The 13,052-nt window shown below is 36.6% G+C and overlaps 1 protein-coding gene across 7 annotated transcripts in view; it reads right to left on the reverse strand.

The window, feature by feature from the left end:
• LOC129732671 (dipeptidase 1) overlaps nucleotides 1–13,052 on the reverse strand; it is a 649,785-nt gene that overhangs the window by 577,200 nt on the left and 59,533 nt on the right. For 5 of the 7 annotated variants that reach the window (XM_055693747.1, XM_055693745.1, XM_055693748.1 and 2 more), the window contains one exon: nucleotides 811–946. The exons of 1 other annotated variant lie outside the window; for it this stretch is intronic. The gene's annotated coding sequence lies outside the window, so the exon portion shown is untranslated. Of the gene's footprint in view, nucleotides 1–810; nucleotides 975–13,052 lie in introns of all 7 variants that reach the window. One more of the 7 variants, XM_055693743.1, reaches the window with a different exon arrangement.

Here is a 13,052-nt window from a genome sequence, read left to right on the forward strand (position 1 = left end):
GGCTTACTAATCACCTCCTAAAACAGAATTTATCGCCAGAAATATCATTCCACATAATTTCCCCGCTATGCAAGCTCATTTCAGCAAACATAAATTTCACCTTACCAGAGGGGGGTCGAGCACACCTTGTCGAAGGGAGGCCACCAGAAGCGGTTAAGTTTGCCGAGTTTTGGCTTGCAGAAGCAGGAAAAAGCACCTCCGCCCACGTTACCGTTAGGTTCATTGTTAGTGACTGCTCATTTCGGTAACCGGCGGCTCCGGGGCCAGGGAAATAAACCAAAGGAAAACAGAAAAAATAAGCGAAAGTTAACATCACCGTTTTACGACAGTCACTGCCAGCCGGTTTGCTGCGGTGGATTTTGTGTGAATCAACACGATCTAGCGCGGATGTTCTGCTGAATGCTGTGGATTTTGTCAGTTAAACCGGCGAGAATCAGACAACATCATATAGCAGCGGGAATTTTTTGTTTCGGCTGCGAAACGTGAGAGTAACTGGAAATCGTGGTTTATGATAAAAGAATCAAACGAACGTAAAACTAGTTGCAAAATTTGTGTCAAGTTTCCCACTAGAATTATCTTTTGCCGCTTTCGCGGTTATCAAGGTTACAGAAATCTCGTATAGGTTGGGGTTTCCCCCGCGATAATGCCTGGAAAGCTTCATTGGTGGGTTCATTTTATATTATTTTTTGACACCCCTTAGCTCGTGTGAACCATGGAAAAACGGTGTGATGTATGGTGTTATTTCGATTTCCACGGAACTTTCGCCGCGTGCGAAGCGGATTGTCCCCGATGATGCGACGCGTCACTTACCGGGTCTATTTTTCCGCTATTTTGATGAATGCGGCGGCTGAACCGATAAATGCCGGTCCGTAGATTTCCCCAGGGGCTTTGCAGCGTGTCAGCCTCCGGTAGGTTTGCAGCTGATCCTGGGCGAAAGCGGTGGAAGCTGCAAGCGAAACAAGAAAGCAGAAAAACTGAATGAAATTATGATGAATCACTTCGGTCTGCGCGGGAGTTTCTTGTTTCTGTTTTTTTTTTCAGTTCATTTCACAACGAAAGATGCTGCGTCGTGCTATAACAAAGGTACCAAGGTAAACATTGATGGATGATTTATGGGGAGCCGGGACATGGTAAATGTTTTCGATCGTTAACAAATTCGAGATCAATTCCTGTACATCCTTCGTGGAAATCTCATCCGGTAATTGATGTTGATTCAGACGAACTCCCCATTCAAGCCCAGCCAGGATTATTTTTCACAGTTTGCAGGACGCAATCGATATTAACGGACGTTGATCGTTTGGCAGGGAGAGTAAATATGTAAATATTCAAATATTTACCAAACGAAGGTAAAGCTCTCTGAAAATTATCAATATTAAAATTAATTGCTTTTATAAGTTGAGATAACAGAAATAATCTTGAATTGAAAAAAACGTTTTTTTGAATATACAATTTTACCTTAGGTTGTGTCTACTGTTTCTATTCGAGCCCTCTTCAATATTTTAGGACTATAATTTTGTATGTTCTGTGAGGGTGAAAAAAAAACTGCAACAGATTACATCATATGGTGACTGTTTAACCCAATATTCTATTACATTTTTTAAATGGCGTTGAAGAGATAAAGTTGAAGTCCTGAATGAAAATATTTTTTGAAAAGATTCAAAACGTGCTTTTGGTAATTATAGGTTTTTACAAGTTTCTGTACAGTCTTTACCTCGCTATAAGGCAACATTATTTTTATTTTCGTTACGTTATATCGAACCAAGAAAAACATATTTTTATATGCAAAATTTTTGATGGTTACTTAAAGGTGCACAAAAACTTATTTTCCTTCACCTATTAGTGTATATAAAACTGTTTTATGTCCGTTTAAGACAATTTTCGTAGTTGAACATAACCAGTCACAAAACATAAAAAAGGCAATTTTACCCCATTTTACGGTACTTGTTGTTTTCCTAACTTACTAAAAACTTTTATTCGGAACATTATGCACCCGGAAAATTATTGTTGTACTTTAATTTTAAGATATATCGTTATTACGTTATATCGAGGTTGCCTTATAACGAGGTATGACTGTATTAGAAAAAATATTCAAGCTGCAAGCTGGTTTGACTAAAATGAAATAAATATTAAAATGGGTAAAAGTTGTCTACTGAATGATAGCGTAGGATTTTTCGATGCGATATCGATAAATACACCTAAATTTATATCGAGAAATAATATTCACAGTATCATCCTGGCTGCTAAGATCAAACTGTTTGTTTTATAGTAAGGTTGCTTGTAACAGTGCTCTCAACATTTGCTTAGCTGTCAAAGTGTTAATGTTTATCTCCTTCATATAAACATATCTGAAATTTGAAAACTACGTTTTTATCAACCTCAAAGCAAGCTTATTATTTCTAATAACCAGAGTCCTACTTCTACCATGCGGTCGTTTCTGGAAGATCTCTATCAAATTTCATTATAATATTCTAATTATATCACTTTTCTCTTTCACTCATGCAGAATATCATTCCTTCCCATCACGTCACATGACATCACATAATATCACATCACACCATATCCCATCACATCACATAGCATCATATCATATCATATCATATAATATCATATCATATCATATCATATCATATCATATCATATCATATCATATCATATCATATCATATCATATCATATCATATCATATCCTATCATATCATATCATATCATATCATATCATATCATATCATATCATATCATATCATATCATATCATATCATATCATATCATATCATATCATATCATATCATATCATTTCATATCATATCATATCATATCAAATCATATCATATCATATCATATCATATCATATCATATCATATCATATCATATCATATCATATCATATCATATCATATCACATCATATCGTATCGTATCATATCACATCACATCACATCACATCACATCACATCACATCACATCATATTACATCACATCACATCACATCACATCACATCACATCACATCACATCACATCACATCACATCACATCACATCACATCACATCACATCACATCACATCACATCACATCACATCACATCACATCACATCACAACACATCACATCACATCACATCACATCACATCACATCACATCACATTACATCACATCACATCACATCACATCACATTACATCACATTACATTGCATCACATCACATCACATCACATCACATCACATCACATCACATCACATCACACCACATCACATCACATCACATCACATCACATCACATCACATCACATCACATCACGTCCCATCACATCACATCACATCACATCACACCACATCACATCACATCACATCACATCACATCGCATCACATCGCATCACATCACATCACATCACATCACATCACATCACATCACATCACATCACATCATATCACATCACATCACATCACATTACATCACATCACATCACATCACATCACATTACATCACATTACATTACATCACATCACATCACATCACATCACATCACATCACATCACATCACATCACATCACATCACATCACATCACATCACGTCACATCACATCACAGCACAGCACAGCACACCACATAATATCACATCATATCACATCACATCGCATCACATCGCATCACATCACATCACATCACATTACAACACATCACACCACATCATATCACATCATATCACATCACATCACATCACACCACATCATATCACATCACATCACACCACATCATATCACATCACATCACATCACATCACATCACATCATATCACATCATATCACATCACATCACATCACATTACATCACATCACAGCACAGCACAGTCTCCAAATCTATAATCTACTGTTTTGACGATTCAATGCTTCAAATTTGTATTATTTTGTTCTTCTACAACACAACCATTTATGTTTTCCATTAATTTGATTTTCTTGTTCTACATTTTTTCTACTTTTTATAATTCTATGCTCGTGTTTTTTACCTGTTTCGTTGTACAACTGTTTATGCTTTTTGCAATTATTTTATTCTTTTCTCTTCTCATTTTTATTTTGTGTTCTTATTTTTCAAATTTGGCTTTTGTTTTTTTAACATTCCTTAGTGTTGCTTCTTCTATTATTCCATTATCATTCTTTCTAATTTTTTCGATTATTACATGTATATTTTCAGGTTTTCTCATATTTTCTTAAAAATTTTTTTCTATCTTTTTTTTTTAATCTTTCTTTCTTTATTGGTTTTTCTGTGTTTGATTTTTTTCATTATTACCGTGATCTTTTTTAATGCACCTAGTTTTTTTTTGTTTTTGTTCTGAATGCTATTTGTGTAATTTGGTTGATTTCCAATATTTTCTGTTCACTATATTCTGTTGATCCGTTTTGATCTATTTTTTGTATTTGTTTCTATCTTTTTTATTTTTCTCGTATTTAAAATTTCTGATTGTGTATTTTCTATTTTGTATTCAAGTATTTAATTTTATTTTTTTATTTATATATAATTTAATTTACAAAAATTGGCACTCCCGATTGAATTTGAAAAATAGTAAGGTTTCTCGTGATTTCAAAACGAATGCTCTATTTTAAATTTCTCATCACATTAGAAGTGAGATCCAATTTAGGATGTATGGAAGAAAGGTAAATGTTAACTTCAACGTGGATTGAGTCCGTCTGTTTTAGATATGAAACAAGCTACAAGTGAACTACGGCAAAAATACTCAAAAGTGATATAGTCGTAAGCCCACTAAATTTTCTAGAGCTGCGGCTCATTGAAAGATACTAAGCTATAATAAAAATTCATCTCAAGGATGACAAAAGAACTCAATCGATTGACAGTTTCAGGAAAATATAGTCGGCAGGAGTGCAAAAAGTTTGTTTGTCTTGAAGTGCATCGTTCGCACCGTTCGAGGATTCTTCAGTAACAAGCAATAAATATTGTATTTTACATAATACTATCTACACATACAACCATTTTCTTTGATACAAACCAATATTGGTTTGCTCGGAGGTAAATGGTTTTTTATCAAAAATAGCTTAACAGTTAACCTTAAAGTTTGTTCCTCCCATTCTCGCGTGTTCGATTTATCGCAGAATGTTAAACCAGCCTGGCTCCACCAGTAACCGGCGATAACTTTCGTTCCATCAACTGCCTTTCAGCAGGGAATGAACCGTAACCATTAGTATGCGGGAAGTGTTCTACGCTTTTTTTCTGCCTCAGACAGTTGACGATGTTCGCTGTAGATATGTTCTTGTCCTCGACAAGAACAACTTCGTTTGCTTCAGGCTGCCGTCACCACGTTGAAAGACAGTTGAAATTTGAAGCTCCGAGCGTCTTTCTTTAGCCGACTGATAGAGAAGCATTCAACGGTTCGCTTGAAGATACTACTGGATGATGAATGAAATCCATCCAAAGCTTCAGATTTCGGCTGCGGATCAACAGCTTGAATTGTGTAGCGAATTTTTCTGTCGAATGTGCTCGGTTCGTACAATAAAAATACCAGTGTTATTTATGATTTTGTTCCATTAAAAAAATATCTGCTGAACCAGATTTGAGTGCATCATTAATGGCAGCAGCTCCAGCCCATTAGATCAACATTTGCCATCATCAAAATGCAATACTTACGTGGTGGTGGAATAAATTTTGCATGGAACGTGAATAGTTTTCAGCCACTAATTAGATTGCAAATCAATAAGCCAAACGTCGAACGCAGCTTAACAAATGGAGGCTGTCGATTGATGCACAAGCGATCGCTACCTCGCTCGGGGCAACCAACATCGCAGCCATCCCCAAAGGTTGGTTCGAAATTATTTTCCAACGTCAAATACATTGAAATGGCATATATAATGCATTTTGACATTATTAGTGCCAATCAATCAATCTACAGTGCCGCTGCACAGGTATGCCTCTTGTTGTTATTTATTTACGCTGTAAGGTCGTTATTCCTATGCGTGCCTACGCGGAAACCCTTTTCGGCTTACAGAGATCACGCATGTGGAGTAATACAGTTCTTTTCGCACCACTCACTTACATCAGCTGCTGTAGCCAACCAGAAAGAAATTGCCAGGAGAATTCAATCCTCTGTCGCATCTTCATGATAAATCGGACAGCAGCAAGAGTGATAAAGTGCTTCTGTTGCGAAATATGAAAGTGCGTTTCTAGACCACAAAGAAAATGGGTTGAGATTTTACTAAGCAAAATACAACAGAAATACTTCGATGGACTATTTTCGTTGTTAAAATCAATGTGGAATTCGCCGTGAGCGTCAGTGTCTATGCACTTGGAGTAATGTAAGTAATTAGCTGTTGCAATATACGATGGAGGAATGGCGGGAAACACTAGTTGCCAGAAGAACTAAAAAAGGAAACGGAGCGTACAGGAAAACATTCACTTCGATCGAATAATTTTTCGAGAAATAAAGTTAAGTTGAAACATTTGATCTTTTTCTTGATTCATTCTGAGCTGATATATAATACGAGCAACCGAAAATCACGGTGGAGTTCTCTTCACAAGGACCTCTTTCTCTCTCTAAATCGTAAATTAATGCATTCCTAGCGTAGCCCACAAAGCAAAAGCTTTATCATTCGCATTATTGTATATACTATTGAAAAATGTCGAACGCAGATTTCTCTAATAACGTATGAGGAAAAAAATCCGAACAAACTGTCAATTCCAAATTAAAATCTTGCGCAACTTATTTTTCTATACTTGTTTGTTTATTCTAGTAATGTAACTCATTTACAAACCTCATAGGAAAAACTCAACTCCACATCGCGCTGATTTCCTGATACTCTGGGGTACTTGCTTTATAGCTTCCTGAATTCCGGATGTTTCAATTGTTTTGAGATCCATCTTGATTTTTCTCTCAAACAATCGACGTTTTTTGCTCTGTAACCTTTATAGTAGACCATTCGTTTCAAATTTGCTCGGAAAATTTCAATAGACTGCAGCAGTGGCACATTTTGAGGATTGTTTTCTTTCGGAATAAATCCGATATTGCCTTGCCGCAAATCCGCTAAAGTTGCATTAGCATAGTTTGACAATGCAAGGTCTGGCCGAAACACTACTTTGTCATTTTTATAGTGCTTATATTTGTAGTTGTAAACCCATTTTATGCAGATACTAGTTCATCGTATTTTAATCAATCGGATATTTATTGCCCAGCTCACGATATGATTACGCCGACCGACCAGACGTTTCCACCCTTAATTTCGCTCGAACTTTGCTCTCTTGCAAAGTGCATTTTCGTCCGGTACCAGGTTTTTTCTTGAAGGTATTTCCATTCCTGAAGAGTTTTTCAATAATGTATATAAATGTTTTTTTCTATATCCAAGATCTTGTGTCTAGTGGAACACTTCACTTATATATTTTTCTTCATTTTGCTCACAAAAATTGCAAATCAATTTACGACGATCTTCTTTCGACCACGCCTTTTCCCAACTTAGCGTTACTTGACAGAATCAACTAGTCGTGTTACCAGTTATATAAAAGTGGATCTTCATTTTGTGGAAAAGGATTTTTCGATTTGTGCAGCACCTTGAAATCGTAGACCAATTTAAAAATTGTTCGGATTTTCTTCCTCACACGTTAAGAGCTGAAAACATGGCCAAATACCATACAATATAAATATTTCCGGAATCTAGATGTCGCTCAGAGACTGGAAATCAACAAGAGTTGCCATTTTTGAATTTCCGGTTTCAGCCCAAAGTGACCAAATACTACCCAATACGGGTGTTTCTGTAATCAGCATAAGGTACAAAAGCCAGAAATCGATCCAAGATTTTGTTTTGAACTCCTTGATGGCGGCTACAGATTACTGAGCTACAGCCAGAAACGACTAAATAGCACCCAACACAGTTGCCGGGTCAAGAGGAGGGTGGGTTAGAGTTTAGAGAAAAAGACCGTGCGGGTTCAAGTCTGTAGATTGATTTTATTAAACAATTTCTACGGAATCCCAGGTGAGAAATAATTTTCTTTTACGATTCTCCCTTCTGTTTTTCCTAGTTTTTTATTTCTTGGCTTTGAAACTAATATAACTTGCCTACTCATTTCGGTACCATGCGATCGTCGTTGTTTCTCCCATAGAAAATAAGGTGTCTAGCATCAGTACTTTTTTCTGAATTGCTTCCAATGTCCATATGTGAAAATGGAATTTTGTGACTATACCTCTGGGAAAGAGGTTGTTGCCCGATTGAGCTGGAATTTTACGTGATGATTTTTTCGAGAAGATACGCACGTGCGTTGCACGGTGAGCGGTATTACTAATGATAGCAGAAAAACTCTCCATCTCTCGAATTATTCTCTCCTATATTCTCTCTTCAATATTCTTTCGCATTAATTTCTCAACTGGAATGCAACCCGTATTGCTGTTCTTCTAATGATGTTTTGTAACATGGTATTAATTGATTTGAGTTACTATTTCCCTCACAACCTGCCTCTCTCTTCAATACTATCGAAATTCACATTTTTCCATCAAAGCCCTATCCATTGAAAACAAAACAACAATTTTCTCACATCACATGGAGTCGTTCAATTGTTAGGAAATATTAAATGAATATCTTTAAAGCAGATGAAAACTGATAATTATTTTTCCAATCGAAATTTCTATGAATATTTAAATGTTGCAATGAGATTTCGAATGTTTTGCATCTTAATAATTTTTAAATCAAAAATCATGACTACACAGCAGAACTTTATTTTTTGCATTTTCTATATTTTTGTTTATCGAACTCGGATTCTGACGGGTCTATAGCAATCGATTAGAAAATCACCACACTGTAATCCAATGTCGGGGATAGCATAGAAATGCAATTAGCGTCATATCCGATATAAGGTAAAACACAGACACAGAAGGACAGTTATATACTTAATTGAAGTCGTTTATAGAATTCATTTTATTCCAATTGTTATAACACCTTGACAAAGTCGGTTGTAACTCCGACTTTATCTTCAGTTCTCAGCACGAATTGAATTATCTTTTCATTCAGCAATATGCAACACCCAACATTAAAATGTTATTTAACTGAGTGTGGCATCTTCTGTTATCTGCTTCTATACGACACTAGAACGTATAATTAATCCTTAATCATGCGAACACTGTGCGTGCTATACAATCCTTGTTGAAATGCATATTTGGATTGATCTGATTGACCTGCTTCTACTCAAACCAATCAATTTACTAATGGATGGTGAGAAAAATTTAGTATCGACTGATTTTTTTTTCTGTGTGAGCTCATCACTGCGACCAGAGATTAGATCTATTGTGATATTGCCCAAGTGTTTTCTGTACTCCGCACTTCATATTATTGGCAGTATCACTATTGATAGTAAGTGATTCGCTTATCATTCATATCCGTACTTGTGTGTAAGTTTTACCTTTCCGTTTCAAGCTTACTACTCTACTATACCGAGCCTCTGTTCCTCCTAACAATATCGCCTAATTACAATTTCCTGGAGAGAACTTTCTTACGTTACTCACATCAGTTTTATTATAACAGGGACTTATTTTTGTTAGAAGGAAAGTCAACAGAGGTACTATAGAATTTAGATTGAAGGAAAGGTACTTGGTGGGAAGCCTGAGGGTAAACCCATGCTAAAGACCTTTGGCAACCAAATGGCCTGATTCTACTAAGATTCGAACTATCGACCATCCGCTTACCAAGGCGAACTCTGTAACCTTGCGGCTACAGAGCTCCCCTAGTATCGACTGATAGCAGCAGCGAGTAGCAATAACGATAACGGCTTGAGGTACGATGCTGGTCTAACAAGCGCGTCATCGTAGGTTCGAGTTTCGGCTCGGGAGAGACTTTCAGTGTCAGTAGGATCGTAGCGCTAGCCCCGTGACTGTCCTGTATACTTGAATAGATGGCTGCAAAGTCTCTCTATTATTAACAGAAGATCAAGTTCTGATTCGGAATGTAGCACCAAGACTTTATTTTTTTTAAGTCGGCCAACAGCGAGCAGAGCTGCAGTAGGCGGCGATTTCAAACATCTCGCTGCCTTCCATAGCAGACGGACCAACGGAGTAAGCAACATCTTTCACAGCACTAGATATCAGCTAGATTTCTCCCTTCTGTGTGAGAAGCACTGTAGACATGCAGGCATGTCCCCAGTTTTGTGGAAACTGAAACCAACCGTCCTTTTTTTTCAGTTGAAAGGATGAACATGAGTTCTCCACATATGATTACTACAGTAATTGTGAGCTTACTATCATGAAACGGAGTGCTTGGACCAAGTAGATCAAAATCTCGGAAATGTAGGATGCTCAAAAAACTGGAGACAAGCTGCCTTGGACCGAGTACGTTGAAGTAACATTGTGACACAGGATAAATCCTGAGAGATGTTTCAACGGGAAAATAAGTAAGTAACTGTAAGCGCCGTAAGGAACATACTTAAATGACGTAGCATTTTTTTCATGACTTTTGAGCAAAACAGATTGTGCGTTTGGAAATCCAAGGGATTGGTTATGTAGCAGAGCTTTGAGCAGTTCTCGCTGGACCAGGCCACTAGGTGCACAAGGTCTTTCGAATTTGATATAAATGCTCTTAATTATTAGAAATAGAGAAAAAATGAGAATGCCATTTTTGTTTGATTGAATTTGTTAACCCCTCGGTCACCAAGGGGTGAAATAGTTGCTAGAGAAGTGGAAATTTTAGCAATTCTTGATGTTTTATTTGAGCTATATCTCTGAATTCGTTATGGAACCCACTACAAGTAGCACTTTTCTGTAAAGAGGAGTGATAGGGCTTTCATTTGGAGTGATCGGAATTTTGGCCGCCTTCTTGAATTTGACCATCATCTTGAATTATATATGAAAAATGCGATTTTGACCCTGTTCGCAACTACTGATTTTTAAACTGAGAGAAGCATCAGAAAGCCGGGAAGAAATGCCCTATCATTCTTATTTTAATTCAAGCTGTTTGTTAAGTTGCAAGTTTTGTCCGAAATGATACCCAATTTAGATTTTCTTCTGCAAATGAACTACACATTAAATTGTTCTTTTCTTTTCACTTTTATACCTAACGAAGATGCGCATTTTGACTTCTACAAGAAACTTTTTTCAGTGCTTAGGTGGATTGTTGGGATCCAGTCCACCTAAACACTGAAAAAAGGTTGCATGTGGGATTTGAAATGCGTACCTGCGTGAGGTGTAAAAGTGAAAGATGATAGAATTTAAAAGTGAAGAGCAATTTCAATTGTATGCTGCTCAAATAATTTTTTTTTATACCAATATTTTCAACAGCCGTTTCGCAAACGAATATGTATACATTGAACTCTTGTAACAGTTACTGGTGTCACTGTTAAATAAATAGACTAATTCAATGCAGGTTTTTTGGTTTTATTATGTTACTAAATTTGCCACGATGTTATCTGATTGTGTAATTCGGTAAATGTTCGCTGATTGTTTTTGGAAAGAATTTGACGAACAATTTTTATATAAATACTACCGAGCTGATCAAATTATTTTTATTTACTGAACTAGCTGACCCCGCAAACTTCGTCCCGCCTATTTAAGTGTTTAATTAAATATTTTTTAACATTTCAAATTCATTGATTCCTTGCGATTTGTTTATATCGTTTGAAATGATTGGTTTTATCGGAATAACAACATCCTCGACTTTTGGCTTTTGTACATCACCTCTATTCCGGAAATATATTGGGTGAATTTTAGTTATTTTCGTTGTTTTCTGAAAGTGGTCATCTTCGAATTCAAAATGGTGTCCAAAATCAATGCTTGGCTTCTTTACATCATTTCGATTACGGACATATCCATATGTAGCAGTATTCAGTTATTCTCGGCTGTTTCCCAGAAGTTGCCATTTTACAGTTCAAACTGGTGTCTGAGGTCAATTTTTAGCTCCTTGCATCATTCTGGATCCAGTGATACTCATATTAGGTGGTATATGGTCACTTCAGGCTATTTCTCAGAAACCGTAAGTCAACATCTTGGATTTAAAATTGCATTTGGAAACACTTTCTAGCCCCTGAGCGTCATTCTTTTTTAAAAAACACCCATATTGGATGTTATTTGGTCATTTTCGGCTGTTTTTCAGAAACCGGATGTCATTATCTTCGAATTCAAAATGGTGTCTGTGGTCGATTCTAGCTCCTGTGTATCATTTTGGTTCCGAAGATACGCATATTGTATGGAAATCGGCCATTTTTGGCCGTTTTTTTAGAAACCGGAAGTTGCCATCTTACAATTCATAATGGTGTCTGAGGTCAAGTTTTAGCTTTTTGCAACATTCTGGTTCCAAAAATACTCATATTTGGTGGTATTTGGTCACTTTAGGCTATTTTCCGGCCACCGGGAGTCGCCATCTTACAATTCAAAATGTTGTCTGAGGTCGATTTGTGGCTTTAGTGCATCATAACAATTCCGGAAATACCCATGTTGGGTGGTATTTGGTCATTTGTCGCTGTTTTTCTGAAACCGGAAGTCGCCATCTTGGATTTCGAAATGGTATTTGGAGACATGCCAAAAAAAGGAAGAGTATCGAAACATTATGAACATGTTTGTTGCACCTAAAAATATTCACTTGCCAAATTTGGTTGTATTTGGTTGATTGGTTCTCGAGCTTTGCGAAATTCGTGTTTCATTTGTATAGGACCCCTCCCTTGTAGAAGAGGGAGGGGTGTCAAACCATTATGGATATTAGAGATGCACCGAATAGCACTATTCGGCCTTCGGCCGAATATCGAATAACCTTTTTTCCATTATTCGGTGAGACGAATATTCGGCCGTATATTCGGCTGAACACAACGTTGATCGTATGATAACAAAATAACCAAATGGATATTATTTGAAGTTTAAATTGTTTCTTTCGCTTTCCAATTGTTCATTTACGAAAACGATTGAAAATTGTCCGAACTATTTCACAAGAAATAATTAATTTCGCGTCTATGGAATAAGGCACGCTAATCCGTGGCGCACCTACTTTTGTTCTTATTTGACTTGTCGTTTAAAAATAATGTTTTGAGGATTATGGTTAACACAATTTAATAGTTTGTATTACAGCTACCTTTTGAAATAAAATGCGAGAAAT

Source organism: Wyeomyia smithii, chromosome 3 (genome assembly GCF_029784165.1).
Source record: "Wyeomyia smithii strain HCP4-BCI-WySm-NY-G18 chromosome 3, ASM2978416v1, whole genome shotgun sequence".
Taxonomy (NCBI): domain Eukaryota; kingdom Metazoa; phylum Arthropoda; class Insecta; order Diptera; family Culicidae; genus Wyeomyia; species Wyeomyia smithii.